At 40.9% G+C, this 17,660-nt stretch overlaps 1 protein-coding gene and 1 pseudogene across 1 annotated transcript in view; both read left to right on the forward strand.

Annotated features, from left to right (window-relative positions):
* PEAK1 (pseudopodium enriched atypical kinase 1) overlaps positions 1-17,660 on the forward strand; it is a 248,378-nt gene that overhangs the window by 32,841 nt on the left and 197,877 nt on the right. Inside the window, exon 3 of the mRNA XM_027768913.1 lies at positions 16,218-16,282. The gene's annotated coding sequence lies outside the window, so the exon portion shown is untranslated. The remainder of the gene's footprint in view (positions 1-16,217; positions 16,283-17,660) is intronic.
* LOC102479368 (ATP-binding cassette sub-family F member 2 pseudogene) overlaps positions 7,432-17,660 on the forward strand; it is a 34,253-nt pseudogene continuing 24,024 nt past the window's right edge.

The following is a 17,660-nucleotide window of genomic DNA, read 5'->3' on the forward strand; positions in this document are numbered from 1 at the left end:
AAACAAGTATTAGATTTTGATGTATCTTTTCACATTTCCCAACCAAAAAAAAAAAAAAAAAATCAAAGGAATATGAAATCAAATAAAGCAAGTTTTAACTCTGATCTTTTTTTTCCCTCAAGGCAGATATTTCTTATTACAGTGTGGATATCATTGTTTAAAATAATTATATGAACTGGTATTGCATTTCAACCTTTTGATTGTTTCAGAGGCTGGTTTATAAACACATTTTCTAAATAGATACCACGAACACATTAAGTGAAGTTCTTTTTTTTTCTTTTGTTTTACAAGCATCATAAATATTCATAAAAGTTCATTTCTTTGGGTCAGATTGGCCCATTCAGGGTCACGTATTTAATCTCATTGGGTTCCCCTTTAAGATGCTATTAGCCATATTCCAAATGTGCACTCAAAACTGAGAGAGAAATAGAAGGGATACTGAGGATTCTTAGACAAAATAGAAGAGAAAAACAGCTGTGCTATAGGGAACACAGTACTTGGAACTAACGCTCATTTTGGTACCTCTATTGCAGTGGGCATTCCCTGGGTTTGGGATTGACATCATCTTCCTAAGATTTTTGACAAAGGAGTGTTGTTTTTGCCTTGGTCCTTTTCATCAAGGCCGGAGTTGAGGGGATGTGGGGAGGCTGATGGCGTAGGCTGGAGCTGGGTGCGCCTGGAGAAAGCAAGCTAATTGTCACCAAGACAGCAGTAATGGCTAAGTACTTCCGAAACTGCTCCTTTTGGGGTATTTTGGGACAAAATGCTGGGAGAGTAGAGTGATGTAACTGAAAAGGATGATCTTCCTGGCGGTTGAATTTCAAGCACACAAACCTGGGTGGGAAACGATGACCTTATCCTTCACAGGTACTTCTCAGGCCCTTTGTCCATCAGACAAATTGGGAAAAAGGTACTTGTACCCACCCATTTCCCAGATAAACTGATTTTGTAGTAGGAAAGGTGAAGCTTCCGGGTTATCTCAGATTCTGCTCTTTAACATTCCTAGAGACATCACCTAATTATTATTATTCTAGGTTTTCTGTAGGACACGTGTGCTCACCAGAGACAGAGAGACACGTATAGAAAGAAAATGAGAAATCACCCCCCAGGGCTATGGTTACGTGACAGGCCCCTCTCCTCCCTTCATCTCTCGGGATTTTGGGTACACACGCACATGCATCCTGCGTTTGTTCCGAGACTCGAACCACACGGTCGGCCAAATGGGATCCTGCCGCCTTAGCCTCTGTGCCATCTGCTGGCCCGTCCTTGCCCTGTTCTTTATCGACCAGTTACTGTCGAATGTCGAATTGGCTTTCTTGCTTCCGTTGTCTCCCAACAGCGGTCCGAGATTGTCTTGTCATGTTATCAGTCTTTTAAAACACACTTTTCTTCATGTTTACTCCCTTAATTACAAATCCGCAGTAATGTTCTGTGGTCTGTGTGAGCCCCACAGAACCACGAGGGTATGCTCTGTGAAGAGGGAGAGGGAAGCTTGGGGTGTGCTGGGGAACTGAGTCTGATCAGATACGGCAGTCATGTCATTAATTCGTATTTTCCAAGTAAAACTTTCTATGTTTCAATTTGGCTAAGAGTGTTCATTCTGTAATTCCCTCATAAAAGACGATGATTGGGACCAGCCGATGGCATAATGGTTATGTTGCTGGACTCCCACGAAGTCAACTGGGGTTCAAGTCCCAGACCTGGCAGCTTAAAACTTGCGCCAGGCGCATGTGTGTGCATCCCCAAAATCCCAAGAGGAGAATGGAAGAGAAGGGACTGTAACATGGCCATCCCCCCTGAGGGGGTGATTTCTTGCTTTCTGTCTCTGTCTCTCCAGCGAGTGCACACTCCCTATAGCAAAAATTTTCTCTTAAAGGAAAAAAAAAAAGATGATGTAATTAAAGGCAGGCAGTCTCAGATGGGAAAAGTGGCGTGCCAGGGATTCTAAGCAACACACCTCTTCGCCTGCCATTTGGAATAGTAGGGAATGCCTGTCTTTAAAGGGCAGGCAGTTGTTTCTTAATTGATTTTCTCTTATGTCCTTGACAGTAGTGAACTATGTCTATATGAGAAAACAGGAAGATGAGTTAGTAAAAATGGGCTCTGTCCTACCTCGCATCGTCACACTCGCACCATTCAGTGCGCAGAAGGCTGCTGTTCTGCCTGAAGTGCCGACTCTCGTTGTCGGGCAGGTTCTCAGGTACTCCAGATCCTGACCTGGTCATCAGTCAGATCTACTAGCTCTCCCAGCCTGGAGTACTGCTTGCTAGGTCAGACCGTGGTATTGACCTGCGCTAGCTCCCAGGCCAGGATCGACTTGCTTTTGAGGGAGGAAGAGGACATGAAAGTCTTCTTGGAAAGTCAGTATTTCGAGGAATATGATAAAGATCGGTGGAGCTAGCAGGTAAGACAAGACAAAACTGAGTTTCCTTTAATTACTAGGCAAGGATATAAAGCAAGGAAATTCACTGAGAATTGTGGAGGAAGGAAAGTGTAGGTTTTAGTACTAGAATAGAGTAGGGGTGAGGGTATAAATGATAGTTACCCTAATTAAAAATGTTCATAGATCAGTGTATGATTGGTTAAAATAGATCTCATTGTAGTGAAATAGCATTTAGTTTTTTTTCTAATTATTTATTTTATTTTATTATTTCAAATTTGACCAGAGAGAGAAAGGGAAAGTGAGAAAGCAAGCCGCCAGGTCCAGGACTTGAACCATGGTCAGCCATGTGGGAGTCCGGTGCTTTAATCACCACTCCACCTGCCAGCCCTGCATTTAGTTTTGGTATCTTCTAAGCAAGTGCTGCTACAAATGGAAAGGTTTCTTCCTACAAGAGCCTCTGGCCCCTTTCCAAAGCTGATTAAATCTCTTATGAAGGTTGTGGGCCTGATCAGTCCTCACTGCTGCAGTCCAGTGTTGGGTGAGCCTCGTACTGGCAGTGAACAGCGCTGGACGTGCACTCGCAAGATAGTCACAGGAGACTTCTGGATCTGCATACTTCGGATTTGGGGAACCCTGACAGTTCCACCTATGCTGTTCTTCCCAGAGGGTGCAGAATTGGAAGAATGAGGATGTTAGATAGGTGGTATTTTTGTGAAGTTATGTGCAACTTAGTATGTATAGGGTGTTTTTTTTTTTTTTTTTAAACTTTTTTCTTATCTTAATACTTGAAGTCTTTTACATTTTGTTCTTCAGTGAGCTCTTCAGAAGTGACTCACATTCTCTTAGGGCTTTGAATTCCATTGAGAATGCTACTTTAGGAACCTCTCAGAAGTACTGCTAGATAATTTTGTTCCTTAATAGGAAGATCTTGCTGTGAATACCCCCAAATCTTTGAGCTTCCATTTAAACTACATTTTATTCGACTTTTATGTCATTGGAGAAAATGTTTGTAGTACCTCAGATTTTCAGCACTATTATAAGTTGCCTTTTTCCTCTTTCTTGTTACCTAACTGAACAGTAATTCATTGCCAGTGTAATTTAGAATCCCATTGGAGAGGACTGCAGTGCTTTTAGGCAAGTCCCATTTAAGCAGATACTGGTCTTTAAAAATAAATCAGTTAAAAACAGTCCCAGCTGAGCAACAGTTGTTTCTTGTAGGCCAAGAGAGGTGGGTTGGGAGGGTGGGAGGGGTAAAACCCTAGGGCTTTCACAGTTTCTCTCAGCAAGCGTGTTCGTGCTTGGCTACGAACATGCTGAGTACCTCTTTTCTGTGACTGGTATGTGAACGAATCAACAGAATTCTCCTTAGTAGCAGAGATTGAGGGTCTTTTTGTAGTCTGACCTCAGTTTGGTCTGCAGGATCATTTAATAACATTTCAAATGTATCTTGATTTATTTGCTTTCCAGTTGAGGTTTTGACATGTCTATTTTCCAGAGCCAAGGAGAATTGGCAATGTGATTTTTGAAAAAGGATTTATTTAGTTCAACAAATAAAATATGCAATAGTATTGGCATTCCAAAACCACTAAGACATAAAGTGTTATTGTTATAAATTTATAGTGCATAGTAGAGTTAAAAATGTATTAGAATATCAGCAAGGGGAAAGTTTTGTTATTTTCCAATAACCTCATAATGTAACAAATTACAAACTCTAATTAAATGTGATTTATAATGTGTAAATAATAGCTTGAATATCAAGATTTTTGGCAGCTGAATTGTTGGGTTCTATACTGTATCAGAAGCAGGAATTTCTGTGGACCATTCCATTAAACCTTTGCTTATGACGTGCATTGTTCATATATGTCAAAGGAAGGGAGATAGCTTTTAATGGTTAAAGAAATTAAATGCTTCATAAAACTATTTTTTGACTGGCCTTTTCACATGTGATAGAAGAATTACAAATTTACTTTGTTGCTTACTTTTTATCTGACATACATACTGTTGCTATACAGAATCAGCATAGTCCTTAGAAGCTTATGTTGATAGTTTTATGAAATATAACTGTTCTTTTTCTCTAATTTTACTATTGGGTGTGTGTGCTTGCCAGAGTCAGAGAGAGAGGAAAAGTGAAAAATCGTAAGCCAAAGGAGATGGCCACACCACCATCCCTTCCCCAGTCTCCTCTAGGATCTTGGGCACGCATGCCCACATGCCTGGCATGATTTTCAAGTCACCGGGTCCAGGACTTGATCAGACCTTATAGCTGGCCATGTGGCATCCAACACCTTAACCTTCACATCACCTGCTGGCCCTGATTTCTGTTTTTAAGCTCGTGTGTAAAATACTCAAACTATAGACCAGTTGTTTATTATAATGGGGAGAAAAGGTTGCCCATGATTTCAGTTTGCCCGATTTCATAGGCATCTTGTGCCAGGAAAAAAAAATACCATGCATGGTCTTTGCATTCTAACTTCAGTAAATTTTGCTAGGTCTAGTAAAGGAGTCGAGCCACCAGTTTCTGAATTAGTGGCTGATACAGTAGATGGAATATGGAAAGTTATTCCAGGCATTCACCAACAAGGTGGGCATTGCTAAAGGCATGACTTCTTCAAAATAAAAAATAGTATATAACTCATATAATAAAACCTTTAAAAAATTCTTTGCAAATGGCTTCATCTTTGCAAAGCGTGCTTGTGTTTTCAAAATGAAAATTATGTTTGCACTCTAAGGTGTTCTCATTGTGTCTGGTTCCTATGCTGGTTGAATAATAATACTCAATTCAGAAAACCAGTAGAAACAGAAAGACTGGTCCTTCAGATTTGCTGTGGAGGTAGCTAGATTGAAAATATTTCCAGAAAGAGGCTGTTCAGGATAGAGAGGATATCCTTTTGGATGTAAAAGCTTCTTTAGGAGAGAGGTCATGTGTCTTTGGTCATATTACGGAGAGGAGCTTCCTGCCAGGGAAGGCGTACTCAGAACCGTGTCTCAGTAAAGAGCTTCACGTGCAGGTCCCCTGGACCTGGGAAGCAGCAGGGAGAACGGTCAGCTCATGTGGTTGTGCCAATTGGCGAGACAACTTATGATTGCTTTAAATTAAGTTTATTTAGGGCTTAAAAGCTTTTATTAAAATATATTATGGTCTTTATTTTTCTATTTGCTAACTTTCTTTTTTTTTTTTTTTCAAATCAGGATAGTCTTACTTAATTTGTCTAAGATAAATACACAGTGATTCTTGTTTGAGATTTTTGTCACCTTCTAGACTTTTCATGCACATGGTATATAGCACAGCATTGTTTTGCTGAAGGTGGATGTTAAATGAATAGCACAGTGTTGAAATTAGATCAATTCTCTTGCTGCCATTCTTCCCTTCCGTTGTTACTTTTAACATTTTAATCTTATGGCACTCTGAAACTCTGGAACATCACTGAAAGATGACTTTTCTATTGGAAAGTAAGTAGCTTAAAAAGATTGTTAGGTGATTATAAGTTCAGAATTTTTATTGCTAAAGCTACCTATTCATTCTTCTTTCAGCTATACACTTGGCCCTTTATGTATTTTTTTGAGGGTCTTTCTTTCTTTCTTTCTTTCTTTCTTTCTTTCTCTCTTTCTTCCTTCCTTCCTTCCTTCCTTCCTTTCCTCCTTTCTTTCTTTCATAAGAGAGAGAGGCAGCACCCCCAACAGGGTCCCAGCACCCCCACCCAGCCCCAGCCCAGCGCCAGCCCCTCCGAGGTCACAGGCACACGCCCACCCGGAGTACTCAGGGAGGTCTCTGGAAGTGAACCTGGAGACATCCCGTGTGCTCCACTTCTCTGAGAACCGTGCTTTACCACTGCGCCAGCGTCTGGCTCCCCCTTACGGGTTTTTAAACGATTCTGTCACCACCTTTGTAATGTTCTAACTAACTCGATTTTAGTGTGATACGTATTTTACTGATGACTTCCAAAATAATTATCATACATTAGTGAATATTTAATTATTAAATCATAAAGATAACTTAAACTCTGATTTTACGTACTCTGTAAATTCCTGTGATTAGAAAATTCTCTCATGGTGTCCTATTTATAATTAATATACCAAGTAAAACTAATTAGAAGTATCTGAAGCCCCTAGCAAAATCTGTAATTAGACATGCCATTTATAATTAACTGACTGTTCTCATTCTTTCCTTTCCTCCCCATTTGAATTAATCACTGTGTTCTTCCTTAGTGATAGCTTGTCTTCCTGTCTGAGATAATAACTGAGGTTTAGTGATCACCGTTTGTGATATTGTTATGGAGACTGTGGTCTTATAGGAACTTGGTTGGGTTTTATTTTCGTTTTTTGCTGTAGGGCATGTGAGCTCACCGGAGAGAAACAGAGAGAGGGAAAGTGAATACAGTCACCCCTGAGAGGGGATGGCCATGCTGCAGTCCCTTCTTCTCCATTCTTGTCTCGGGATTTTGGTCACATGCACACACACCTTGAGTGATTCCCAAGCCATGGGGTCTGGGATTTGAACTGCAAAGCCAGCTATGTGAGATCCAGTGCCTTAACCTGCATGCCACTTACTGGCCTTAGGAGTTTTGTCTTTAAACTTAAAAAAAAAAAAGGATCAGATGCTCTGTAAAGTGCCGCATTATCAAATTGCCTATTTTATCAGAGACTGAAGACAAACAGAAAATAGGCAGAACTTGACCATTTTTCTCATTTTTCAAATCATGGTTTGGATTTTTCTTGACAATTCAGTCATTGCATAGTTTTGACAGGATTCCCACTGACAGTGGGCCATTAACAGGGCTGATATATCTTCATTATTTTGACAAAAAATTAAATTTGTTGTAGGCAGTATCCTATGCTTTGGGTACAAAGAGGCAGGTGTGAAGTCCGGAGGCTTTTTCAGTCAATACAATGACTGGTGAATCGAGGTGACCCTCCCACTTCCGTGACAGGGTCCCAGCTTTGGTTGCTGTGTCGTGGTAGCAGGGGGATTGAGCCACTAGCAGGCACCTCAAGGCTGGTAGAGTTGGGGCAGTGACAGTTTACCAAATAACTTACAGGAATATCTCCGTATGGCACATAAGTGCAGCCCTTTGGATGGGCTGGTGTGTCACCACTGGGTATTACCTCTCCGAGGAGTGTCTGCCCGCAGGGGGCTTACGGTCTCTGACATGAGGAAGAGTTTCAAGGGGGTAAGTCCTTCTCAGACTCAGACTGAGCCACGCTTATGGAAGTATGTAGCAGGTACACAGGGGAACAGTTGCGTGAGTCTTTTCTTGGAAAGTACAACTTTACCAGATAATTTTGAGAAAGAGAGTCTAAATAAGCACAGAGGAACAGCATTTGCAAAGACACGGGAGTGTGGGGACAGTGGACTTACGACGAACAAGCAGAGGACGAAGCTGTCATTCTGACACTCGTGTTTTAAACTGGCTAAATCTACATTACCATCACATTGATAATTTTGAAATTGCTCCATTTTTGGTAAGAAAACTACTAAATTGTCTGATACTTAGTTTCTTTAAGCATACCTAAACTGTTTTAGACATGAGGAGAGAACAGGAATTTGTTGTATTATAGTTCAGGGCGATACTGAACATTGATAGAGCAAAAATGCAATTAAAATCTCTCTCCTCATTCACTGAGAAGCTTTTAATGAGCAAACACAAATTCAAACAGATTGAGGATGGTAGTTTTTTTAATGACATAAAACTGTTGCCCATGAGGCCTTTTGGCTGACATCATGAAGCTAATTTTGCTTAATGGCTATGGAGGCCTACAAATTCAGATGTGCGGAAAATGCAGTAAATTACTGGCCTGTCAGATTCCTCTCGCCTGTCATCGTTTATCTGAATAGGAGCTTTTGTTTCCACACTGTCAGGAGCAAGTATGCAGACCCCTTCAAGGCTGCATTTGTACATGGTCCAATCATCCAATTCAGAGCCGTCTAAATATAGCAGATCAACAACAGTGAAACAGTGTATCTTCTTATTCTTGGCAATTAGGGAAGTCTATGGGTATCTCTTCTCAGCTCAGAGAACTCTTGAAATATGTCAGGCATTTGTAGTGGTGTATGTTCCGCTTTTATTCCCAGTGGATGACTCATACCTCTGAAATATAGTAAAATCCTGTGGAGGAGAAAACATTTTCTCAGACTGCTCAGTTCAATGAATGATATAAAAGCATGCTCTATGCACTAGGAATTATATAGAAAACGCAGGTGAGCAAGTGGCGTTTTCTAGTATCAAATTATATGAGTTTTCTCTCCCTCAAGCTGTATTTAGTAAAAATGACTGTCTTGGGGTGTGTGTATGTTTAGTATTATATACACAAAGGCTATAATAAAAGTTACTTGTAAATAGACTATTTGCTTCAAAAATGGTTTTGTCATGCTGGTTTAAGTTTTTCGATGGTTTCATTTCTTTTTTTTTTTTTGGAGAGATTTTCACTGTAGGGCGCGTGCGCTCGCCAGACAGAGAGAGAGAGACATAGAGACAGAAAGCGAGAAATCACCCCCCAGGGGGGATGGTCACGCCGCAATCCCTTCTCCATTCTCCTCTCGGGATCTTGGGCACGCACGCACACGCGCCCGGCGTGAGTTTTAAGCCACCGGGTCCGGGACACGAACCGCGGTCGACTACGTGGGAGTCCAGCGACATAGCCATTTCGCTAACTGCTGGTTCCGATGGTTTCATTTCTTTAAAAGTTTATTTTTATTTCTTCTGTCTGAGAGAGAAAGAGACAAAGAGACTGGCACTTCTAGCAGGAGCCTCACGCCGCAGTCCACCACCAGTCTCAGCCGGCCTGGCTCCCAGGCAGACGTAGACACACCTGCAGCGTGACCAGGGCAGCCTCAGAACGCAAGCCCGGGGCCCTCCTGTATGGTCCAGCATCCAGAGCGTTGTATTGTACCATCGTGCCACCAGCTGGCCCTTTACAACACTTTCAGTTACTGTCACTTCTCCCTACTCCTTTTATTCTAAGTAGGAAGGAGTGTTTGAGTGAAATGTGTATCATATTTCAATATTATTAATTCAGTACCTGTTTCGATTGTATCTAATATACTCTAGGTTTGGAACAGAATGTCAAAAGTTACTGTTCACAGGACAAAAGTACACAGTAAAAAAGAAACCAAAATGATCATAAAGTGAAAACTCAGCCCCTTTGATGTCCCTGCTTTTATGAAAATAACAGAATTCAGCCTTAAATGCACAAAATTTATATTTGGTTTTGCAAGTGTGTTATATGCATATGTTCACGAGAGCTCTCTGAAGTCTTGAGAGTAGACTGTCTACTTTGAATATTGATTACCTAATTAGTATATTAAATCCATGGTGATTGGTAACTTCTTATTCAATATCATGTGGCCTAGGTACCTGAAACTGAGAAATCCTGTATGTCGCCACTGGAAAGAGAATCCCCACTGTAACAAATTGTCTCCCTTGTAGCTCTGTTCCTTCCATTTCCACCGCCCAACTGCCCCTGATTCTTTCCTCTTTTCATATTTTCTTTGAAGGCTTTGCCAAAGCCTTAGCTAAGCATTTCCTCCAGAAATGGCATTTTACCTCTTAGACTTTCTCTAGTATTTTGCTTGGGTCAGCTCTAAGGATATTTTCCTGTGTGTGTGTGTGTGTGTGTGTGTGTGTGTGTGTATGTGTGTGTGTACCTAAACTCTGTTTCCTATTGATTATAAGCTTCTTAAAAGTATCACGGATGTTCATTATCATGGGGCCGGCAGCTAGCAGAATGGCTGTGTCACTGGACTCCCATGTAGTCGACCGCAGTTCAAATCCTGGTGGCTTAAACTCATGCCGGGCTCGTGTGCGTGCGTGCCCAAGATCCCGAGAGGAGAATGGAGAAGGGGATTGCGGCGTGGCCATCCCCCCGGGGGGTGATTTCTCGCTTTCTGTCTCTCTGTCTCTCTCTGCCTTTCTGGTGAGTGCACGCGCCCTATAGCAAAAATCTCTCCAAAAAAGGAAAGTACCATGGATGTTGAGTTGGGCCTTGAGGAATGGTAAACGTTTAGGTAAGCGGGGGAGGGAGCACTGTCCATAGAGAAACCATGAAAACCAGGGTCCTCAGGATGAAAATAACAAGGTACTTTTTCAGGAACACAAGTAGATTCATTTGCTTAGTTTGGAGAACGTGGAATAGAGTGGGGGGGATAGCTGGCAACAGAGGAAGCGACCCTTGATGCCAAGCTGAATGAATGGTGAGATGATGAGCAGCTCACTCTGTTGAGCTGATGAGTTGTGTGTAGGGAGTGTTCAGTGGCAAGAGGGAGGCGGGCGTGCCTACTCTGCGTACTTCTCTTATTCCCAGCTAAAGGGAAGGGGAGCCTGGGTTTTGATGGGATGTGTCGCACATTGCACCCAGGAGACTTAGCCCAGGAAGGCTGGGACTCCTGGGCCTCAGTCACCTCCTTCTTAGTGTGACAGAACAGCCTTAAGAGCTTCCTCCCCATTCTGATTACTAAGACCTATTTCATCTACATGTGAGTTATTTAAGTCAGAGGTCATGGAACTTTTTATGTAAATGACATATGAGTTATTTAAGTCAGAGGTCATGGAACTTTTTATTTAAATGACCAGATAGTAAACATTTTAAGTTCTGTTGCTGTGTATTGGCTCTGTCATATATTGCTATTTGTTTGCAGCCCTTTAAAAATGTTAAACGCCATTCTTAGCTCAGGAGCCAGACACAAAGAGGCTGTGGGCTGGAGATGGCCGCCAAGTAGTTTGACCCCTGATGTAGTTGATGGAGACACTTACTACTGAACTTAAGGTTTCTAGAATTGAGAAACCAAGACCGGCCCTGAAGGAGTTTCCTCATCTTACCTTCATCGGCTACTCCTAGGTTATATTGTCAAGGGTCTAGCGGCTAATACTGACTGAGAACTCACCCTTCTCTTCCTTGTAAGTTTGTGTTTCAGATTATGTCCTCCATTTCTAAGTGTCTTGAAAACCCCCTGATGTCTGGGGCAGCCTACTCATCTCTACAGTTCACATCTGTACCCATTCACACGTAAATATCCCCGTGTTAGAGCCTCAGTGACGGAAAATGTCTGATTAGCTAACACGGTGTTTTGGCACTTCTTAGTGGTTTATAGTTAAATGACACACTTTATTTGTATTTTATTGTAAATTATGAGCAAATTTATACTTTTCAAATACAGTATATAAGTCCAAATATCAATCAGACTTAAGAAAGCAACAAATTATGTAGTTGCAGTTAAACATTGTGATTGATCTCAGTGTTCATTGGTTTAAAGTCATTCCCAGACTGGCCTCTTCTATGTGTTTTGTGGGTTTTTTGACTTTGTATGTAAAGATAAGTTGAGGAGTTCTGTTACTAGTGTATTGAATTGCCATACTCACTATTGAAACATATTTGCCATGCGAGAGTCTTCCTTATTGATTACAATGGACTAACTATGTGTACCTGGTATTCTGTTTGCTTGAACTAATTAGAGCTCTCTCTTCATTGTCATCTTTATCACTTACTGTCTTTCATTTATGATTTTGTACAAATTTTTAGGAATTTTAAACATTTCATTCTCTTTATAGTTGTAAAAACTTAATCCTTTAAGTAAATAAAAGCTCAAAACTCATAAAATATTTAAACAAATAGTTATGTGTACAATCCATATAAACACATTCATACATTATAGTATATTCAAAAGACATACTTTTGGGTTGTCTGAAAAGTCATGATGCATTTTTGCATAGAAAAAAAAATACCTCATAACTTTTCTGACAACCCAATACATATTCACTATTAAACATTGTAGAAAATTTAAGCTTATTTTCAGTAAGATTAGGTAAACAAGTAGTAATTAATGCAAACTACTTTTTAAAACAAGTTAGAGATGAGTTTTCTGATTTTTTTTAAAAAAAAAATTTTTTGCCATAGGGTGTGTAGGCTTGCTGGAGAGACAGAGACAGAGAGACAGAAAGTGAGAAATCACCCTCCGGGGGGTGGCCATGCCGCAGTCCCTTCTTCTCCATTCCCCTGTCAGCACATACTCTTGACATAAGGTGTTTTTTTGTTTGTTTGTTTTTTAGGAGAGGTTTTTGCTATACAGCGCGTGCGCTCGCCAGACAGACAGGGAGAGACATAGAGACAGAAAGTGAGAAATCACCCCCCAGGGGGGATGGTCACGCCACAGTCCCTTCTCCTCCATTCTCCTCTCGGGATCTTGGGCACGCACGCACACACACCCGGCGTGAGTTCTAAGCCACTGGGTCCGGGACGTGAACCACGATCAACTACGTGGGAGTCCAGCGACATAGCCATTATGCTAACTGCTGGTTCCCTGTTTGTTTGTTTTTTGAGAGTTTTTTTTTTTATAGGTACGTACACATGCCAGAGAGAGAGAAAAAGGGAAATCACCTTCCAGGGGAATGCCATGCTGCAATCCCTTCTCCAGTCTCCTCTCGGGATCTTGAGCATATACACACACGCCCTCAGCATGAGTTTTAAGCCACCAGGTCTGAGACTTGAACCGTAGTCGACCACTTGGGAGTCGAGCAATGTAACCATTACACCATCTGCTGGTCCTGAAATGAGATGTATTTTAAAAGTTTATTTATTTGTTTCATGAAAGAGAAAGGCAGAGAGAAATAATGATAGGTACCCCCTGACGCAGTCCCCACGCCTCAGTTCCTGGGATCTGTAGTCCCATCATGGGTGCACATGCACCCCACAAACCAGTTGCATCACTGCTGTACGTTGCCTGGCCCTGACAGCTCTTATAAATGGTCACGGCCCACCCTCATTTGCTAGTGTACTGACTATACATAGACAAGTATGGCCTGCAGGTGATAGTTGGTCCCTGGACTAGCTATAGCGGTCCCTGGAAGGCGCACCTAGCTGAGTCACCAAGTATGGAAGCATCCCTCTCCCACTTAGGATGCCGTTTGTACATTCAGGCATGCAGTAAATATTGAATGAATAAATGATTAAAGCCTCAAGCTGTTCTGGGATTCAAACTCTGGTTCTCAATAAAATACCACCAAGTAAACATAAAAATACATATTTAGAGAATTTTGAAAGTACAGAACCTATGGAAAAAGTAAAATTACCTATATATTCTTTCTGCAAAGTGAAATACTGTTAACGTTGTAGGTATTGCTGAGTTTTTTCTATGCAAATGTATTTCACATAATTCCAGTTACTTGATACACGAGCGTTTTCCTGTCATTAAGCATTTTTATTTTACTGTCAGAACCGACTTGAGTAATGTGTGATTCGTGTGTGGTACATTTGATGAGTTTTGACGAATGCATACATCCTGTTAAATGGCATCATCCAGATATCGAACGTTTCCCTCACTGTCGCAAGCTTCTGTTAGGTCCCTTTTCAGCCAGTGCTTTCATGCGGCCGCTGGCTCCTGCAGTGGCCGATCTGCTGCCTGCCATCGCAGAGTTTCCCTGTTCTGGAGTGCGCGCGTGGAGAGACTGAGCAGGCAGCCCAGGCACTCCGATGCATTCTCTTCACAGTCCCTCTCAGTCAGCGAGCACCTGTCATACCTAATTTTAATGATTCCTTAACGGTCTAACTTATTTAGCTAATGATTGCGATATTTGGGTTGTTTCTACTGCTTTACAGTCCTAAATAAGCAATGATACAAAGTTTTGTTTGAATTTTTGATTTAGGATGGATTGCTGGAAGATGAGTGTGCTGGATAAATGGATTTGAACTTTTATGGCTCTTGTTGCGTACTGCAAAATCATTTTCCAGAAAGATCTTACCAATTTATATTCCCACGAGCAGTATGCAAAAATGAGTGATACTACAAAATTATAATGTAAATTTTATTACTAAATTACATCATCACTTATAGTTGTTGGTAGAGCCTAGATTATGCTGTACTAACAAAGTCTCCAAAAATCTCAGTTGCTTAATACAGAAATGTTTATTTCTTGTTCAGGCTGCCTTTCTAATGCATATCAGCAGAGATTTTTTCTCTTTGGAGTCTTAGTAACTAGCCTAACTGGAAGTTCTGTCTGGTCAGTTGCTTCCATAATCTCTGCAACAATGGGTAGGACTTCAAGTTGTATATTCGCTTCTAAAGTTAATTCCTAGGGTTATCTTACATCACACCTGTGTACATTTGGTAGTGGGTCATTGGGAAAGTCATGAAAAAAAAAAAAACAGAAAAATACATCATGACCTTTCCAATGACCCACTAGCTAAAGCAAGTCATGTAGCTTCAGCTAAGTGGGAAGAGGGGAACGAAGTGCCGTCTTACCAGTGCTCTAGGAAGGAGGCCTGGAGCAGTGCGGATGACGAACATCTTTGAATGACAGCTCTGACTTCATCGATGAAAGATGACACCTCATTTAAGTTGATTTTCACTGCCAATGTAGAGAAATGTTTTTCACGTTTATTAAACATTCATTTTATCTAATTTCCCCTTTTGGGCTTTATAAACGTGTTTTGGGTTTACTTTTATGTTTCCAGATTTTTTAATTCTTTTTTTTATTAAGTTGCCAGAGGGTACGAGTGTTCTTCAGGGAGAGGAGAGAGACAGTCCCCCTGCAATGGGGCACAGTCACTCTGCAGTCCTTTCCCCTCCATAACTCCATCCTTTCAGGATTTAGGGCATGCGTGGACAGAACACTCAGTGTGGTTTTCAGCCCATTAGGGCCAGGATTCCAACTGTAGTGGGCCACATGGTATCCGAGTCCTCATCCCTAGCACTTAAACCACTGTGCTGTAGCTGGCCCCAAGATTTTTTAATTATGTATTTTTTTATAAGGATAGGTGATCATGATGGTTTTATAGGGAATGCAGACTTGTAGAAAAAGCCATCAGATTGAAGAATTAAGGTGGTGAAGGAAATTAATTTTTTCTCCTGATACTATAGTATTGTGATGATTTTTTTTTTTTTAAGAGAGATTTTTACTATAGGGCATGCGCACTTGCTGGAGAGACAGAGAAACAGAGACAGAAAGCGAGAAATCATGCCCTAGGAGGGAAGACCACACCACAATCCCTTCTCCATTCTTGTCTTGGGATTTTTGGGCATGCACATACCTGGCATAAGTTTTAAGCCTCCGAGTCCAGAACTTGAACCACAGTCAACTACATGGGAGTCCAGCAATATAGCCATTACACCACCTGCTAGTTCCATGTGTTGATGATTTTTCTTCAAGAATTGTCAACCTTAGGGGCTGGCAGGTGGCGTGGTGGTAAAGGCACTGGAATCCCACATACCAACTGTGGTTCAAGTCCCAGACCTGGTGGCTTGGTTTCTCACTTTCCTTCTCTCTCTCATTCTGTCCCTCTCTGGTCAAATTAAAATAAATAAATACATAAATAAATAAATAAATTTGAGTAAAGTAATTATTTAAAAAAAAGAATTGTCAACATTAAATAATCAAAGGCAATAGAAAATCCAGCAGACATTCTTAAGTCTTGACAGTCTACAAATTTCTTTCTCTTTTTTTCCTTTTTTTAAGAGAATTTTTTGTTATAGGGCAAGTGCACTTGCTGGAGAGACAAATACAGAAAGTCAGAAAGCGAGAAAGCATCCCCAAGGGGGGCATGGCTGTGCTGCAATCCTGTCTCCTCCACTCTCCTCTCAGGATCTTGGGTACGCAGGCACACACATGCCCAGCGTGAGTTTTAAGTCACCGGGTCCGGGACTCCAACCGTGATCGCCTGCACAGGAGTCCATCGACATAATCACCACGCCATCTGCTCATCCTGACAATCTACAAATTTCTAAAGAACAACTGAAACACAAAAGTTTAGGGAATAAGTGATCAATTAGGGTTCCCCTATTGAAAGAATACCTTCTGTACTCAGCTTTAGTCATATTTACCAAATCTTTTTTCTTTTTCCAATTCAGGTCTCTGCTTAAGATGGAATTTACGCTGTAGACATTTCTCTGTGGCTTATATCAATAAACCTGAGGTGAGTTATTTTATTAAAGCTTTTTTTTTTTTTAATTGCCAGAAGATATGTGTGGTTTACTAGAGAGAGGTAGGGGAAGAAAGCATTCTTCTCTCCAGATGCCAGTCCTTTTTCCTCCGTTTCTCCAGCCTGGCAGGATTCTAGCACACTTGTCCCACATGTTTGTTAAGCCACTGGGGCTGGAATTTGAACCACATTCACCCATCTGGGATCTGACTTCCTGTGTGTGGCACTTAGCTGTCCCACTGGAGGCTTGGTCTGCATTTGCTTTTTATAATAAGAAAGAATTGCTTCTGAAAAATTTAGGACAATACCAAATGCCTTTTCCTATGTATATTTTAACAGGAAGCAAATATTTTAATTACAAAGCTACATATGCAACATGTTTTTAGTTTTTTAGTAAAGTACTTTTAAACTTTTTAAAATTTTCCATTGTTTTTTTAAATTTTCCATCGTCGTTTCTGTTTAAAGGTGGAATTTGCGTTGCTCTACTCTGACACATACTTAAGGAAGACTGGCATTAAAATCTGAGGGCTGTTTTTGTTTGTTTGTTTGCCAGTGGATGTGTTTACTCACTAGAGAGAGAAATACAGAGACACAGAGGGGAAAGCACCCACAAATGGGGTGCAGAAGTGCATGGTCACCCCGCAATTCCTTTTTCTCCATTTCTCTATCTTGCCAGGATTTGGGGTATGCATGCACACATGTCTGGCGTGATTTTCATGCTGCTGAGTCTGGGATATTAACCACATGGTTGGCCGTGTAGGTTCCAGCTGCCTTAATCGCCAGGCCACAGAGCTAGCCCAAAACCGAGTTCCTGTTAAAACAAAATCCAATTGAAAATATTTGAACATGATATCCTTTATTAGCATGCTCAACTTAGTTCTGAGATTAAGTGGTAAGAATCTTTTTTTTAAGGTGTTTGCTGTTTTCAATAGGGCTGTGTGAAACTTCCTGCATAACCCTTGTGAAGCATGTGCAGGAGTCTCCTGGGTATACACCTATGAGTGTATTCACTGTCTAGGTAATGACCGATTCACTTAAAGAGATAATACAGCTGATTTCCAAAGGGCTTGTTCCATTTCACCCTCCTGCTACCAACATGTACGATCCTGTTGTTTCACAGTCTGTCTAATACTTGATATTTCAGACTTTTAAATTTTGCTAATTGAATGATGTTAAGTAGTATGTATTGTGATCTTTTAAGGAAAACTTTTAAAAACTGAGTTAGAATTTTTCAATTTTACAATAAAATACACAGATTTTAAATATCGTTAAATTTAAATACAGTTCAGTGGACTTTAACAAATGCATATACTCATGTGATCTACTCCCCTGCAAAAACGTAGCTCCCTTGACTTCTTTTCTTTCTTCCCTC

The sequence above is a fragment of the Tupaia chinensis genome, unplaced genomic scaffold (assembly GCF_000334495.1).
Source record: "Tupaia chinensis unplaced genomic scaffold, TupChi_1.0 Scaffold000078_1, whole genome shotgun sequence".
NCBI classification, from domain to species: Eukaryota; Metazoa; Chordata; class Mammalia; order Scandentia; family Tupaiidae; genus Tupaia; species Tupaia belangeri.